Below are 16,095 nucleotides of genomic sequence, written 5' to 3' on the forward strand. Positions count from 1 at the left end.
AATAACATATGGCTGGTCCATTCATATGATATTACAGGGCGCCTTATTACATACTAGCGGCAGAAGGTTGTTCCAGCTCGTAGCAAGTGATGGTGTCCTGACTCCGTGTCGCCATGGAGGGGTCTCTTCCTGCTGGCATCATCCTGTTGATGCTAAGCTTCATCTCCACTGCAGTGCACCACAGCTTGCTCAGTGCCCTGTCGGTGAACCGAAAGTAAGCCTTCCTTGCGACCGCGCTGCATATGAAGGTGGTGAATACAACCGAAAGTAAGCCTTCCTTGCGACCGCGCTGCATATGAAGGTGGTGAATACAGTGGAGATTCCGAACGCAAACCCGAGCAGTGTAAATAGACATGTCAGCGTGTCAAATCTGAGTTGAAGTTTATGGTTTTGGTGTCTGTTACTCTCAGGTACACAGATTCTGGAAAGTGGAGGCCCGCAAAGATTTTCGTTTCCCAAGTAGCTGAGATTATCAAAAGTGCTCAATTGATTTCCATACGGTATCTGCCCTGAGAGATCATTGTAGGACAAATTCAGGTAGGACAAATATGGTACTGACGCCAAGCTGTGAGGAACTGGACCTGATAGTTCATTCCATGAGAGATCGAGTGACTCTAAATCGACCAAATTCCCCAGTTCAGCAGGGATACTTCCTCCAATGTGGTTCTTTGACAGATTCAATAACCGTAATGTAGATAGAGATACTATTTCACTTGGAATCTCACCAGTTAACTGGTTTGCGGAGAGATCAATTCCGGTAAGCAGGAACAGTGTTCTCTCAAAAACAATAACTTGACCTTTCCACGTTGCCTCCAAGGCATCTGTGTACACAGAAAAGTAAGCACCCCCGAGACCATAAACCTTGAACTGAACGGAAGACGATGATATCTGGTAAAGATTGCGCAAGTGTAAGGCTGTTAAATTTCCCAGGAAACGTGGTATAGGGCCAGATAGTTTGTTGTTATGAAGATCCAAATATTGCAGAGCAGGAAGTTGGGACAATTCTTCAGGTATTTCACCAGAAAACTGGTTGGACCCTAAACTCACAAATATCAGAGATTTTATACTGTCACCTATCCATTTTGGGATGTTTCCTGACAAATTATTTTCTGCAAGATCAAGGAACATCAACGTTTGACATGACTGCAATGAGATCGGCAATTCTCCAGATAAGCTGTTCTTGCTAAGATGCAGTGACATGAGGGAATTTAGAGAACCCATGGTAGATGGTATTACTCCCCACAAGTTATTGCTTGAAAAATCTATGACATGCAGTTCCGATTCCTTCAGCCAACAGTTGGGAAGCTCTCCTGAAAGGTTGTTATCAGATAGGTCAATCAGTTCCATTGATGTCATGTTGCAAAAATCTGCTGGGATTACTCCACTAATGAAATTTCTTGACAACGATTGGTAATGAAGTTCTTTGTCTCGAAAGCTATGTGGTAGTGATCCTGATAAGTTGTTGTGGGATAGGTCCAACACTCGGATGCTAATAGGCAAATCTGGAATGTTCCCCTCAAGCTTATTACTCCTCATAGCCAGGGTTTTCAGTATTTTCAATTGCTCCAAGCTTGCAGGCAACCTACCCGTTATGTTGTTTGTACAGACATTTAAGCTAGTGATGGATGAGGAGAAGTTCCAGATCCAGTCAGGTAATGAATCCCTGATGCCTGCACTGCCTAGATCAATCGTCTCGATTCTAGTTTGTGATTGCAGCCAAGTTGGAAACCTTGGTCCTACAAGGCAGTCATGCAGTCCGAGATTTCTGAGATAAAAAGGTGGCAGCCAGCTTTGTTTGATGACAATCTCGAATGAATTTGATGCTAGATCTAAAGTATCCAATCTTGACAATTTGGCAAAGTGGAGTTCCGATAGTGTGCCTTCAAATCTATTAAAGGAAATATCCAAGTATGTCAAGCTTGATAGGTTACCAATACCATATGGCACAACTCCAGACAGTGAGTTCACGCTGAGATCAAGGATTCTTAATCCTGACATGCCCTCAAGCCAACCAGATAGGTTTCCAGTTAACTTGTTACCCGAAAGTTCAAGGACCTGCAACCGCTTCATACAGGGAAACATGCTCTTGCCTGCTTCCGCAATAACTCCTGACAAGATGTTCCCGGACAAACTGATTTGAACCAAGTTGCACAGCCTACTAGCTGATGTTGTTATTGCTCCAGTCAACTTGTTGTCCCCTAGTAATATGAACATAAGTGAGGTCAGTTTGCCAAGATCATCAGGAATCATCCCTGAAAGCCCAAAGCTAGTCATGTCCAACTCTGAGAGGGCAGATAGCTTGTCAATCCAATTTGGCATGTAGGAATTCAGATCGTTACTCTTCAGATTAAGCAGCTTAAGGGAAGTGAAGTTGACTTGAGAAATAGAAGTGAGGTCGGTGGCAAGAAGACTAGCATCGTTGAGGTGAAGCACTTGGAGTGACGGGAGCATGTTCACTGCCCGCAGCCAACCCACAGAAGCAACAAGATAGGACTAACTGAGGTCCAGATACCTCAGGGAAGTCAGCTTGGAAACCCAATGGAAGTTATCTGCAGTGATCCCAGGACCTCCGAACGAACCCAGATCAAGATAGACGAGTCTCGACAAATTACCAAGCTGAGGAGGAGCTGCTCCACCAAAACCGACATGCGACAGATGAAGATATCTCAACATCTTGAAGGAACCTACAAATTCCGGGAAGGGCACCCCATCGAAGTCACTATCGCTCAGCTTGAGGTGCACTAATCTGGTCAAAGTGGCCAAAGATAGACTGGTCTTGCCTTTGAGGGAGTAACCACCAAGGTCCTGCTTGACGACATGGCCGGTCTTCTTGCTGCAGACAACTTTTTATTTTCCCATAAGAGCAAATGAACCATGATGGATCTAAACAATACGAAAAATGTTACAAATTGTCCGATTTCTACATATAAGTCGTTGTGCGAGGTATATAATGCATCACTAACTACTCTTGAAGATTAAAATGATGGAAAAGCAAGTGGAATATGTCGAGATGCTATATAAATAAGTTTTCTTTTTTACATGAAGCGAAAATCTAAAATGATGGATCAAGAGGGTACGAAAATGGTGCTAAAGATGTATGATTCCTACATAAGAGGAGCTACATACTGCTGCAGAGACTAATTCCAAAGCATGAAATGAAGGAAAGGTTGTTGTAATATGACTTCTATCCTCTTTGAAAAAGATTTCAGTTTCCGGGGAACATAAAATTTATAGTAATGATGAAAAGGTTGTGAAAATGTGTTAAAATTATATCATTTGTACATATAAGTTGTTGTAGGAGCTACATACTGCTCCATAGATGAGTTTGGAAGCAAGAAATGAAGCATAACTGCTAGAATATATTTATTTGGCTATTTAGAAAACTTTTTTACTTTCACATAAGAGAAAATATACCATGATGGATCAAGACAATACAGAAAATATTGGAAGTTTTCTGATTTCAACGTGTAAGTTGTTGTATGGCGTACTTAATGCAACAAAAAAACTACCCTCTAACAATGAAATAATGGAAAGTCTACAGTAATGAATCAAATGGGTATGAAAAAGGTGCTAAAATAATATCATTTATACATATAAATTCATGGAGGAGCTACATATTGTTGCACAGATAACTAATTTGGAAGCAAGAAATGAAGAAGGACCACTACAATATGTTGATTAGGAAATCCCTTCGGTGCCCGGGCTCAGATGAGCCCGGTGTACACAACCGGAGTTAAAATAGAAAATAAAGACAAAACAATCCATCTTTTGCTAGCAAGGTGTCCATGTGTGTGATGTTCGTCTAAAATCTAATGATGTTTGGACATGCGAGTAGCGCGCGGCAAAAAAATCAAATCCAGATATGAATAGTGATGTTTTTAAGATGTTTCTTTCAAACACAACTTTTTTTGCCAGCAGCATCACGAATGTTCAAACTTCTTTAAATTTGGCACAGACATTACTCACTCAAACATCCTTCATCATAATAAGTACAAATTTTTGAATTTATTAACTATTTTAAATCATGGTACTGTTCACTCCGTGGCTCATCTGAGCCCGGGAGCCAGAATGCGCGTGTCATGTTGATTTGGCTATTTAAGCAACTTTTTAGTTTCAGAGAGTAAAAAATATACCATGATTAATTGAAATGTTATGAAAAATATTACAAATTCTGTGATTTCCACATGTAAGTTGTTGTCTGAGATACATAATGCAACACAAATAATCCAAAAAGAATGAAATGATGGAAAAGCTACTCGAATATGTCGACGATGCTATATAAGTAAGGCTTTAGTTTTAAATGAAGTGAAAAATCTAAAGTGACGGATCAAGATGGTGCCAAAATGGTGATAGATGTATGATTCTTACATAAGATGGAGTCACGTACTATTGCAGAGATGAGTGCGAAAGCATGAAATGAAGTAATGGATGTCTTTAAATGTCGACTATCATGTTTGAAAAAAATTACAGTTTCTCGGGGAGAGAAAATCTACACTAATGAATTAAAAAGTTATGAAAATGTACTGAAATGATATCATTTGTACATATAAGTTTTTGAAGGAGCTACATACTGCTACAGAGACAATTTTGAAAGCAACAAATGAAGCATGACTGATAGTATATGTCGATTTCGCTATTTAAACAACTTTTCAATTTCACAGAAGAGAAAATATACCATGATGGATCAAAATGGTATAAAAAATATTACAAATTGTATGATGTCCACATTTAAATTGTTGTCTGGGGTACATAACTCAACAAGAACTACCTTGTAAGAATGAAATAGTGGAAAGGCTACTATTATCTGTCGACGATGCTATATAAGTAAATTTTTAGTTTTAGACAAACGGAAATCTAAAGTGACGGATAAAGATGATGATAAAATGGTGCCAATGATGTATAATTCCCAAATAAGGGGGAACCACATACTGCTGCAAAGGGTTGTGGCGAAGTATGAAATGAACAAAATGATGTTGTAATGTGTCGACTATCCTATTTGAAAAATATTCCACTTCCTCGGAAAGAGAAAATCTATAGTAATGAATAAAAAGTTTACGAGAAAAGTGTTGAAATTATATCATTTCCATATATAAGTTGTTGAAGGAGCTACAAGTTGCTGTACATACAACTTCGGAAGCAAGAAATGAAGCGGGGCTACCAGGATATGTCGATTTGTCTATTTAGACAACCTTTTATTTTCGCATAAGAGAAAATATACCACGATGGATCAAAACATTATAAAAAATATTACAAACTATCCGATTTCCATATGTAAGTTGTTGTGTGTGTGGTATATAATGCAACGCTAACTACTCTTGAAGATTGAAATGATGGAAATGCAAGTGGAATATGCCAAGATGCTATATAAATATGTTGTCATTTTACATGAAGTTAAAATATACAATGATGAATCAAGAGGGTACGAAAATGGTGCCAAAGTTGTATGATTCCTATATAAGAGGAGCCACATACTGCTGCGGGAGAGACTAATCCTGAAGCATGAAATGAACTAAAGCTTGTTGTAATATGACTTCTATCCTGTTTGAAAAATGTTTTAGTTTTTGGGGAAGAGAAAATTTACAATAATGAATGAAAATGTGCTAAAATTATACCATTTTACATATAAGTTGTTGGAGGAGCTACATACTGCTCCATAGATGACTTTTGAAGCAAGAAATGAAGCGGGATTGCTAGCATATATTCATTAGGCTATTTAAACAACCTTTTATTTTCATACAAGAGAAAATATACCATGATGGATCAAGACAATACGAAAAATATAGGAAGTTGTCTCATTTCCACATGTAAGTTCTTGTCTCACGTACTTAATGCAACAAAAAAACTACCCTCTAAGAATAAAATAATGTAAAGGCTATTCGGATATGTCGATGATGTTACATAAATAAGATTTGAGTTATAGATGAAGTGAAAATCAAAATTCATGGATCAAAATGGTGCGAAAATTGTGCGAAAGATGTATGATTCCTACTTAACAGGGAGACACACACTGCTGTTGAGACTAGTGCGAAAGCATGAAGTGAAGGAAAGGATGTTGTAACATGTCGACTATCCTGTTTGGAAAATATTTCATTTTTAGAGGAAGTGAAGATCTACATTAATGAATCGAAAGGTTACAAAGAAGTGCTAACATTATATCATTTCTACATATAAGTTTTTGGAGGAGCTACATATTGTTGCACAGATAACTCCGTAAAGAAGAAATGAAGGACGACTAGCATATGTCGATTTCGCAATTTTAACAACTTTCTAGTTTCACGGGAATAGAAAAAACATGATGGATCGAAAGGGTACGGAAAATATTACAAATTGTCTGATTTCCTCATGTAAGTTGTTGTCTGTGGTACATAATAAAGTAAGAACTACCCTCGAAGAATGAAATGGTGGAAAGGATACAAGTATATGTGTTCAATGCTATACAAATAAGTCTTCAGCTTTAGATGAAGTGAAAATCTATGGAGATGGATCAATACGGTGCGAAAATGGAGCTAATTATTTATTATTCCTACATAAGACGGGGCTACGTACTCCTGCAGATGCTAGTGCCAAGGCATGAAATGAAGAAACGGATGTTGTAATGTGTCGAATATGTTGTTTGAAAAATATTTTAGTTTCTAAGAAAGATAAAGTCTACAGTAATGAATCAAATGGTTATAAAAGGGTGCTAAAATAATATCACTTCTACATATAAATTCATGGAGTTGGTACATATTGTTTCATACATAAGAGGGGGCCATTCGAATATGTTGTTTGAAAAATATTTTAGTTTCTAAGAAAGATAAAGTCTACAGTAATGAATCAAATGGTTATAAAAGGGTGCTAAAATAATATCACTTCTACATATAAATTCATGGAGTTGGTACATATTGTTTCATACATAAGAGGGGGCCAAATACTACTGCAGGCACCAGTGACAAAGCATGAAATGAAGAAAATGGTGTTGTAATATGTCGAATAACCTGTTTGAAAAATATTCCAGTTCCCAAGGAAGAGAAAATATATAGTAATGAACCAAAAGGTAATGAGACAGGTGTTAAAATTATATCATTTCAGCATATAAGTAGTTGGAGGTGATACATATTGTTGCACACACAACTTCAGAAGCAAGAAATGAAGTGGGGCTACTAGCATATGTCGATTTGGGTGTTTAGACAACTTTTTATTTTCACATAAGAGAAAATAAACCATGATGGATCTAAACAATACGAAAAATGTTACAAATTGTCCGATTTCGACATGTAACTCGTTGTGTGAGGTATATAATGCAGCGCTAACTACAATTGAAGATTGAAATGATGGAAAGGCAAGTGGAATATGTCGAGATGCCATATAAATAAGTTTTCATTTTTTACATGAAGTGAAAATTACAGTGATGGATCAAGAGGGTACGAAAATGGTGCTAAAGATGTATGATTTCTACATAAGAGGACCACATACTGCTGCAGAGACTTATCCCAAAGCATAAAATGAAGGAAAGGTTGTTGTAATATGACTTCTATCCTCTTTGAATTCCCGGGAACAGAAAATTTACAGTAATGATGAAAAGGTTATGAAAATGTGATTAAATTATATCATTTGTACATATAAGTTGTTGGAGGAGCTACATACTGCTCCACAGATGTCTTTGGAAGCAAGAAATGAAGCAGAAATGCTAGTATATATTGATTTGGCTATTTAAACAACTTTTTATTTTCACATCAAAGAAAATATACCATGATGGATCAAGACAATATAGAAAATATTGGAAGTTGTCTGATTTCAACGTGTAAGTTGTTGTGTGGCGTACTTAATGCAACAAAAAAAACTACCCTCTAAGAATGAAATAATGGAAAGTCTACAGTAATGAATCAACTGGGTATGAAAAAGGTGCTAAAACAATCTCTATTATACATATAAATTCATGGAGGAGCTACATATTGTTGCACAGATAACTAATTTGGAAGCAAGAAAATGAAGCAGGACTACTACAATATGTTCATTAGGAAATCCCCTTCCGTGCCCGGGCTGAGATGAGCCCGGTGTACATCCCGAGTTAAAATAGAAAATAAAGACAAAACAATCCATCTTTTGCTAGCAAGATGTGCATGTGCGTGATGTTCGTCTAAAATCTGATGATGCTTGGACATGCGAGTTGCGCGCGGCAAAAAAACAAATTCAAATATGAATAGTGATGTTTTTAAGATGTTTCTTTCAAACCCGACTTTTTTTGCCACAAGCTCCACGAATGTTCAAACTTCTTCAAATTTGGCACGGACATCACTGACTCAAACATCCTTCGTCACAAAAAAGTACAATTTTTTGAATTCATTTACTGTTTTAAATCATGGTACTGTTCACTCCGTGGCTCATCTCAGCCCGGGAGCCAGAATGCGCGTGTTATGTTGATTTCGCTATTTAAGCAACTTTTCAATTTCACAAAGAAAAACATATACCATGATCAAACGAAATGTTGCGAAAAACATTACAAATTCTGTGATTTCCACATGTAAGTTGTTGTCTCAGATACATAATGCAACACAAACAACCCTTAAAGAATGAAATGATGAAAAAGCTACTACAATATGTCGATGATGCTATATAAGTAAGTTTTTAGTTTTAAAAAAAGTGAAAATCTAAAGTGATGGATCAAGATGGTGCCAAAATGGTCATAGATGTATGATTCTTACATAAGATGGAATCACGTACTGCTGCAGAGATGAGTGCGAAAGCATGAAATGAAGGAAGGGATGTCTTTAAATGTCGACTATCATGTTTGAAAAATATTCCAGTTTCTCACAGAGAGAAAATCTACAGTAATGAATCAAAAAGTTATGAAAATGTACTAAAATTATATCCTTTGTATAAATAAGGTTCTGGAGGAGCTACATACTGATGCAGAGACAACTTTGGAAGCAACAAATGAAGTGTCGGGACCCTGATCCTAAGTCATAAGAACCCAGCCTCTAACACATTACATCATTTTGCGGCCTCACGCACGGCAAACCCCACAGCTGCCACCTGTAACATCCTCGACTTTTGCTACAGTAATGATTGTAATTAAGCGACACTGATCCCGCGCTAAGGATGCCACGTCATCATTAATGATATCAACAATCTCGTGTTGGTCGAAACCGAATCAAAATTCGATGCTTTAAGATGAAGTCAAACGAGGAAAGAATTCGGTTGATGAAATGAAAACGTCAGGGGAGTTATAAAGATTGCCTAGCGAAGTATTAAAATGAATCAGGCACTTTTGGAATTATTGGTAATCTCAATATATTTAAAAATGAAGCTTTAAATACAATAGAGAAAATAAAATATAATAATGTAAAAGAAAAAAAAATAAAAGTATATATAATAAATTATAAAAGATAGTAAATAAAATTAGGTACTAAAAAGAATTAAAAATAATAGAAAAAGGAAAACAAAACAAAAAAAGGGAAAAAGAACCCCCCATCCCCTGGCCCAACTAGGCCTAGAGGCCCAGCCGGCGAGGCCACAGCCCCGCAGGGCAAACCCTAGCGCACCCCTGCGCCCCCCGCTTCCCAGCGCCGCCGCCAGCCTCATCCCCTCGGGGGGGGGGGGCCTCCCCACGATCTCCTGTCTCCCTACTCCCGATCCCCCCATCTCTCGCCTCACCCACCGCACGAGAGAAATATCTCTCTCTCGGTAGCCTACCCCCCCCACCGATAGCAACCCCCATGATCCCCCCTGCCAACCTGATCGACCGAGCTCTCCCCTCGGCTCCTATCTCCCTCCCAGAGTTCCTCGCCGACACCTACGCAGCCCCAGATCCCCCCGAGAACGCCGCGCAGCCCCCCAGCGATCCTTCCCCACCTGCCTCCATTCCCTTCGCCCCGGAACCCCCTCGATCCCGGCGGCTCCCCGACGGACACCTCCAACCCCGTCGGCCGAAGCCTCCCGGTTCCCCCGTCGGCCGAGGCCCCACTTCCTCCCTTCGGCGACCCAGAGCCCCCATCGATCCCCCCATCGACCGCCAGATCCCACCCCGGGCCTCCCTCTCCCACCAGAGCGACCAACCCCCCGGTTCACCCCGTCGGCCTCCCAGGGACCGAGCCCCTTCCCCATCGGCCCCAACCTCCCTAGCCCCCGGTCTCCAACCCTCGTCGGCCTCCTACCGCGACACTACCCCCTGGCGGCCGACCGCCTCAGTCCCGTTGAGTCCTTCCTCCCGCTCGGTCCAGGAGGGACCGGGCAGGGAGAACCCTCCTCCCGGTCACGCCGCTTGACCACCTCCGGGAGGTCTCTCCGGCAACGACCGTCCTCACCGGAACCACGTCACCACCGTCACCACATCGTCTTCCTCCTCGCCGTCACCTCCACCTCACGAGAACTCCGGCTTCACCGGACCCTCTCGTCAACGTCGGTGAGCCCCTCCTCGGGCTCCTCCCACCATCTTCTTCCTCGCGCCGTCCCGGTTCCGTTCTGACAGACGGCACTCCGATATGACGCGGTTAGGTTCGCGTAGGTGTTGATGGAGATGCTTCCTTTCTTTGTTGCGAGAGGGTCTTTGTTGTTAGTTGTTAGCAGAGAGAGTTGGGAGATGAGTTGAGAAAAAGAAATAAAATAATTAATGTATTGCGTATGTATTTTGTATGTATGAGATGCACGTATGTATGTATGTCGTATTTCGGTATATGGGGGTATACGTTAATTGTATGGATATGTATGTGTGGGTAAATATGTGTATTTGGCCTAAAGCCACTTACCGGTGGGGCCAACGCACCCGATTGTCTATGACACGGAGGCCCCACAACCTCTTTTAAAGAAAAGTGAAAATTAAAATATAAAAATAAAAATAATGTTTTTATTAAATAAATAAAAGGATATATTATTTAATTATTTAATTGGATAATTAGAATAATTAGAGTATGACACGTGGGTCCCCCACTAAATTTATCTGATTAATTAATATTTAATCTTAATTAAAACTTGTGCCTATGACGTCCGCGACCCACTAGTCAGTTGACCAGTCAGCTGCTGATGTCAGCATGACATCATGCCGATGTCATAATTGCTTTTATTTAAATTAATTAAATCTGTTTTTAATTCCTAAATAATTAATAAAACTTTAAAAATTAATATAAAATAATTCGTAAGTCATAGCAAAATATTTTCAACATGAAAGTTGATCAGCAGAACGAGACGAACCCGAATACACGGTCCATTCGTTTGTCACGCGTCTCTAGCATAGCAAACGTGGAACATTTCCATCGTTTTCCATCTGTCCAGTAGTAGCCCGAGACCCGGAAAATATCATCAGATATTCTTCCGACCCGTCTATGACGGATGTTGATGCGTTAACTCATGTCTAGCCTGCATCTTTCCATGTCATGCATCGTGCCGCATCTGTTGCTATTATTTATTGTTTCTTCCCCCTCTTCTTACGGGTAGACCCCGAGACTGACGCTGCTGCCGGGTACATCTACGACCCTGCCGATCAGTCCTTTGCCGCAGAGCAGCAAGGCAAGCAAACCCCCCTTGATCATTCCTATATCGCCTATGTCTTTCTTCATACTGCTTGCATTAGTATTTTGCTACGGTTGCAGTTAGCTCCTATATCTGATGCATAGCCTATTTTTGATAAACTGCTACTTTCAGTCCTGTACCTTTAATATGCTTAGTATAGGTGGAGCAGTCATCCCCTCTGACCCCGTAGTCCAGTTGCCCCGCTTGTTTTCAAATCTCGATCCCTGATCGACGAGCCAGACCTGACACATCACACCCCCCTTAGTTGTACGACGCTATAGGGATACTATCGGGTACCGAGGGTGACACCTTGCTAAGTACTCCTGATGATATCTCTGTAGTATTGCTAGTCGGTCGTGGTTATCGAGGGTGATTCCTCTTTCACCATTCCCGACAATGCCTCTGTCGTACAACCCTCAAGTGTGGGACCCCCGAGGGTGATTCCTCTAAGCCTGCCTTGACGGCTACATCCTTCGAAATCCAACGAGGGTGATACCTCGGATTCCCCCCGATGTTACAACCACACAGTTACTCGACCATGTTCTGGGATCATTGGTGCTTAGTTGTAAGACGGGTGGATTCCCGCGAGACTGTGTTGATGGCCTAATTAAAATGTTAATGGATTTGGGTATTTGATCTGGGTTGGTCGGAGACCTTTTCGCACTAACCGGCTACGCGGGAAGAATTATGGGTACTCGGCGTCGCGATATCAGCCGAAGCTTTTCAGATGTCAGCAAATGTAGCGACGCGCGCCCGGGTGCTCCCGAGATGCATCGCGCTTGTGATTAAGGGATGCTAGGACTAACGTCGGCTGCCCACGCCACATGCAGGAGTGCGAAGGGGAACTGGGCCCACGAACCCTTTGTGCTTAGGAGTTAGACCGGTGGGCTCGTCTCTCTGATTAGTCTTAGGTGGGGCTGCGACGTGTCGATATTCCGAGGCCGGGCAGGACCCAGAAAAGTGTGTCCGGTGAGAGTGTTATCGAGCGTGACGGGACATGTGGTGCACCCCTTGTAAATTGTCAGGTTTCCACATGTAAGTTGTTGTTTGAGGTACATAGCGCAACAAAAACTACCCTGTAATAATGAAATGGTCGAAAGGCTACTGTTATCTGTCGACGATGCCATATAAATTAATTGTCAGTTTTAGACGAACAGAAATCTAAAGTGACAGATTAAGATGATGCGAAAATGATGCTAATGTTGTATAATTCCTACATAAGGGGGAGCCACATACTGCTGCACAGAGTAGCGGAAAACTATGAAATGAAGATGTCATAATATGGCGACCACCCTATTCGAAAAATATTCCACTTCCCCAAGAAGATAAAATCTATAGTAATGAACAAAAAGGTTATGAGAAAAGTGTTGAAATTATATCATTTCCACATATAAGTTGTTGGAGGAGCTACATATTGTTGTAGAGATAACTTTGGAAGCAAGAAATGAAGCGGGACTACTAGTATATGTCGATTTGTCTATTTTCAAAACTTTTTATTCACATAAGAGAAAATATACCATGATGGACCAAAAAATACAAATAATATTGAAAATTGTCCGATTTCCACATGTAAGTCGTTGTGTGAGGTATATAATGCAACGATAACTAATCTTCAAGATTGAAATTGTGGAAAGGCGAGTGGAATATGTCGAGATCCTCTTTAAATAAGTTTTCATTTTTACATGAAGTGATAATCTTGAGTGATGAATCAAGAGGGTACGAAAATGGTGCTAAAGATGTATGATTCCTATATAAGAGGAGCCATATACTGCTACAGAGACTAATCCCGAAGCACGAAATGAAGGAAAGGTTGTTGTAATATGACTTATATCCTGTTTGAAAAATGTTTCACTTTACACGGTAGAGAAATTTATAGTAATGAATGAAAAGGTTATGAAAATGTGCTAAAATTATATGATTTGTACAAATAAGTTTTTGGAGGAGCTACATACTGCTGCACAGACAACTTCGACAGCAACAAATGAAGCAGGACCGATATCATATGTCGATTTCGATATTTCAACAACTTTTCAGTTTCACAGAATAGAAAATATACCATGATGGATCTAAATGGTACAAAACATATTACAATTTTTCTGATTTCCACATGTAAGTTGTTGTTTGAGGTACATAACGCAACAAAAACTGCCTTGTAATAATGAAATGGTCAAAAGGCTACTATTATCTGTCGACGATGCCATATAAATTAGTTTTCAGTTTTAGACGAATGGAAATCTAAAGTGACAGATTAAGATGATGCGAAAATGATGCTAATGATGTATAATTCCTATATAAGGGGGGCCACATACTGCTGCACACAGTAGTGACAAACTATGAAATGAAGAAAATGATGTCGTAATATGGTGACAACCCAATTTGAAAAATATGCCACTTCCTGAGGAAGAGAAAATCTATAGTAATGAATAAAAGGTTTATGATAAAAGTGTTGAAATTATATCATTTCCACATATAAGTTGTTGGAGGAGCTACATATTGTTGTAGAGATAACTTCGGAAGCAAGAAATGAAACGGGTCTACTAGCATATGTCAATTTTTCTATTTAAAAAACATATTATTTTCACATAAGAGAAAATATACCATGATGTACTGAAACAATACGAATAATATTACAAATTGTCCGATTTTCACATGTAAGTCGTTGTGTGAGGTATATAATGCAACGGTAACTACTCTTGAAGATTGAAATGATGGAAATGCGAGTGGAATATGTCGAGATGCTCTATAAATAAGTTTTCATTTTCACATGAAGTGAAAATCTAGAGTGTTGAATCGAGAGTGTACGAAAATTGTGCTAAAGATGTATGATTCCTATATAAGAGGAGCCATATACTGCTGCAGAGACAAATCCCGAAGCATGGAATGAAGGAAAGGTTGTTGTAATATGTCTTCTATCCTGTTTGAAAAATGTTTTAGTTTACAGGGTAGGGAAATTTACAGTGATGAATGAAAAGGTCATGAAAATGTGTTAAAATTATATCTTTTGTACAAATAAGTTTTTGGAGGAGCTACATACTGCGGCAGAGACAACTTTGACAACAACAAATGAAGCAGGACTGATAGCATATGTCCATTTCGCTATTTAAACAGCTTTTAAGTTTCACAGAAGAGAAAATATACCATGATGGATCGAAATGGCACAAAACATATTACAAATTGACCGATTTCCACATGTAAGTTGTTGTTCGAGGTACATTAGGCAACAAAAAGTACCGTGTAATAATGAAATGTTCGAAAGGCTACTGTTATCTGTCGACGATGCCATATATATTAATTTTCAGTTTTAGAGGAACGGAAATCTAAAGTGACAGATTAAGATTGGTGTGAAAATGATGTTAATGATGTATAATTCCAACATAAGGGGGAGCCACGTACTGCTGCAAAGAGTAGTGGCAAACTATGAAATGAAGAAAATGATGTCGTAATATGGCGACTACCCTATTTGAAAAATATTCCACTTCCCTAGGAAGAGAAAATCTACAGTAATGACTAAACAGGTTATAAGAAAAGTGCTGAAATTATATCATCTCCACATATAAGTTCTTGGAGGACCTACATATTGATGTAGAGATAACTTCGGAAGCAAGAAATGAAGCGGGACTACTAGCATATTGTCACATCCCCGACACCTTAATCAAGTTAGCTTTGTGCTCATGTTTTCTTTGCATTGCATCTAGGAAATTTTCAACTAGAACAAAGTAAGTGGTGAAGGAAAACTCAAAAACCCTAGCCACTTCTCAAATTAAAGGAAATTTCAAACTAGTTAAAATCAATGAACCCAAAATGGCCTCAAGAAAAGTTCAAGTTTTCTGATAAATCATGGAAGTAAATGAGCAATGAAGAAAACCATTTTCTTGATACTTTAAGCATTTTAAATAAATGTAGAAAACTATTGGTTTCATGTTTAAGTTTGATTTCAAAAACTCCAGGAATGGTTGGATATATTCCAACAAATATTCTGGTGTGTTCAAAATAGTTTTTACAAACTACTTTGAAGCTGAAATAAATAGCAAATCAATTAGTTAGCAAATCAGAAAAAACCAAACAGAAAAGAAATAAGAGAAAGGAATGGCTTACCTCTATCTGTCGCCGGCCCAGCCCACCAGGGGCTCCCCGGTCATCTTCCTCCTCCTGCCAGTAGGCAGGGGAGTAGATGAGCACGGCGGCCAAGCCCGGCCACCTCCTGCCTGCCTGCTCGAGGCCTCCAGGAGCGCCAGCGCGACGCCTGAGCCTTCTTATCCTCCTCCCGCGGCTCTATCCTCTCCCCTAGGCCTCTCGATCCCTTTCCCCTCTCGGGATCTCTCCTCCCTCCTTCTACCGCCATTGCCAAGAGCTCGAGCTCGAGCCGCCGCGCCTCTAGCCACAGGACCTCCCTTCCGAGTAGTCCAGTAGCTTCGCCTCGTCGAGCCGGTTCTCTCTGCGAAGGCTGAAGTCTCCCCGAGCTCTGCAACGTCCCCAACGCCATCGTCTTCAACCTTCGGTCGCCGGCAAATCGACGGTTAAACGCCGGCTACAGCCCCTCCACGAGCAGTCTGAGCCTAGCTTCACCTCCATCGTGAGCCTGCGATCATTTCCCCTCTCCTTCCCCTC

The 16,095-nt window shown here is 40.1% G+C and overlaps 1 pseudogene; it reads right to left on the reverse strand.

Annotated features, from left to right (window-relative positions):
* Positions 1–46: 46 nt before the first annotated feature.
* The window catches only part of LOC123448347, a 52,256-nt pseudogene continuing 36,207 nt past the window's right edge, over positions 47–16,095 (reverse strand).

Source organism: Hordeum vulgare, chromosome 4H, assembly GCF_904849725.1.
Source record: "Hordeum vulgare subsp. vulgare chromosome 4H, MorexV3_pseudomolecules_assembly, whole genome shotgun sequence".
Classification (NCBI taxonomy): Eukaryota; Viridiplantae; Streptophyta; class Magnoliopsida; order Poales; family Poaceae; genus Hordeum; species Hordeum vulgare.